We start from the raw sequence: 2,714 nt of genomic DNA, 5'->3' as shown, positions 1-2,714 counted from the left end.
GCAGTCTGGAAGATGTTTACGTATACACAGGGGAGTATCTTTGTTCCTGCAGGGATTTGCAGGCTGTGTTTGAATTGCTGCTGCCGCGGTGTGGATCCCAAGTGTGGACTGACATGCCTGAGCTCCCACCGATGTGCGAGGTAGTGAACCATAAACATCACCACCATCATTATCGCTGTCAGCATCATTACCATCACTATTGTCACCATAGTCACCATAGTCCCCATCCTCACCATCATCGCTGTCACCATCATCACCATTACCTTCAGCATGATCACTGTAAATGTATTGGCATTTCCATCATCATGGTTCGTTAGTATTTGTAACAAGGCACCATGACTTCTGCAAGTGTATTGCTGTGTACACACATTGTATGCAGTTTTTTGCAGTTTCATACCAATAACAAAACTGAATGTAAATTCGCGAAGTTAATCTAAAACATCAATACAATTTGAAAGTGCATTTGAAGGCAGTACAATCCTGTAACAGTAATCTATTAAACACATTTTTTAAAATTACATTAAAAATCTCTTTAAATATACATTTTAAAAGTTCACTGTTTTTTTTCTGGAGAGACGGATGAACACACGTTTGAACTCTAGATTACTACAGAGCTCCAGGAGGAGAGCTGCTTGTTGCTCTGCGACGTCAAAATGCCTGAAAAAAGTTTCAGGCTTTAATTAATTTATTAAGTATAAGTTTCTTTAGGCAGTAGATGCGTTCCATGAAAAAGGGGCACAAAGCCAAAACGCACGATACAGGTGCCTGCCGAGTAGTGCATACAGTAAACACAATGTTGCCCCATGACCGACCGCATCACCGCATAGGAATGAATTCAAACTGCAGATAGCAAATTGTTGGGTCGAAATAGGTTAGCCACATATAAATAAGAAATCGCATAAACCAAACCTGCATAAAGCAAGGGAAGCCTGTACATCGAATCACTCTTCTATTACAATAAAATAATTCGTTTAAACCCTCAGTCGTGTATATTGATAAGTGAAAGTAGCGTGACATCTGACAATTGAGCACCCATGTCCTTTGCACTCACAGGAGGATGACCCCAGTGAGCATAAATCTGCCACAGAAGCGATGCTGTTGCTGAATGGTGGGTGGCCAGCCAAGGTCACCTGGTCTCCGCTGCCACCACAGTCTTGAAGACTTCTCCATGGGACAATCACGAGTCACGCAAAACACTGGAGTTGGGCGATTATAAGTATCCGATTACCAGCTAGATTACTCGCCTAAATGGTAACAAAAATATGTGAACAAACGTCTCACCTCTTTTCTTTACTAGATTGGCCATTGGTCCTGGTTTTCCTCAGGTCATCCTTTTGTTGAGGTAGCTGTCCTGGGAAACCCATAAGTCTTCCTGGGAAACCCCTGGTGTCTGTCAGTTGCTTAATAATGATATTTCACTCAAGACAATGCACTTACGAATAGTTATCCCTTCTTGTGGTATTGTGATGTTTCGAATTTTTGTACCTCAGAGGTGGCCAATATTTCTCAATATGTGCCGCTCGACGCGAGGTGATGGGTGGGGTTTAACATGTCATTGACATCGTCTGTTTCGTCACGCTTGGTGTAGCTTGTAGGGGGTGGGGGATTTCCCACCTTCAGGAGGCAGAATGTGGTGGTGCCAGCTGTTTTTAAAGTGGCCTAAGAAATCAACCGCAACAAAAGATTTTTATTATACATTTTTGTTGATGAATCAACGTAATCGACTAACCATGAGCTCAAGAAAACGGGTCACCCAGGCTTTGGGGACCCCTACGATTAAAATGTTTTATGTTATCTAGATTTATATAGTGCCCTTTCCAAGTCGCTTTACAACAATTATACAATTGTACGTAAGAATGGTTTGAGATGAAGAATTGGGTTATTAAAAGTGGTCGTGTAATCTTCGTAACAGAACGGCAGGGAGTATTAAGCCAGGGGTTGGGATAGGCCTGGTTGTAGCTGGGGGGTGCCGGAAAGCTTAGGGGGCCGAAAAATATTGGGGCATATTCGAGGCGACAAAGGGGGGGTTGGCCAGGGGTGGGAGGCAGGTGGGGGAAGAGGGCCACTGCGAGCGAATCCCCCCACACTGCGGCGTCCACGCAGTGCAGCAGCACAGCCCCCTCTGGAGTCTGGGCCCGTGACGAGGAAGAGGGCGCAGCGCCAGCCCGGCTCTCGCTGTGGATGCGAAGCTCCCATCCACGCCCGACACCGTGAAGACTCCCCCGGCAGGAGCCCAGTCACAGGTCCCTCCCGTCCCAGGGACCGCACAAAGCCTCGGTGACCTCGGGCAACCGAAGCCCAAGTGCCCTCTGCCACTCAGAGTTCAATTCAATCATCCTCCATGTACATCTACAGCTCTTTTTGTTAATTTACTGCTGGATGATGGCCTCCCACACTGGGGGTTATTGGTCATACCTCACTATGATGGCCAAGTACAGGTTGGTAAAGGCAGAGGGCATGAATGTGGGAGCGTAGACATGTACAGCACCGTAACTTAAAACTTTCGTGACTGCAGGAATTCATACTAGGTCTTTCGGTAAAGTCATGTAGATAGAAATTTTTCAAAAAATCACGTTTCGATCGCAACACAAGCACGATTGCTTGTGTTGTGATCGAAACGTCGTGATTTTTATTATTTTGCGATCTACGTGACTTTACCGAAAGACCCAAAGCGTATATACTACACCGGTGAATGTTGCTGCACTGAAGACCTG

The 2,714-nt window shown here is 45.5% G+C and overlaps 1 long non-coding RNA gene across 1 annotated transcript; it reads left to right on the top strand.

Annotated features, from left to right (window-relative positions):
* LOC144719547 (uncharacterized) lies at positions 1-1,419 on the top strand. Its single transcript, XR_013585611.1, has 2 exons — positions 1-140; positions 1,054-1,419. It is a non-coding gene; the product is annotated as an uncharacterized LOC144719547 (long non-coding RNA).
* The last annotated feature ends 1,295 nt before the right edge of the window (positions 1,420-2,714 follow it).

The sequence above is a fragment of the Lampetra planeri genome, chromosome 6 (assembly GCF_965212315.1).
Source record: "Lampetra planeri chromosome 6, kcLamPlan1.2.h2, whole genome shotgun sequence".
In the NCBI taxonomy this organism is placed as follows: domain Eukaryota; kingdom Metazoa; phylum Chordata; class Hyperoartia; order Petromyzontiformes; family Petromyzontidae; genus Lampetra; species Lampetra planeri.
The sequence above is the reverse complement of the archived record's forward strand: the minus strand, read 5'-3'. Positions and strand labels throughout refer to the sequence as shown.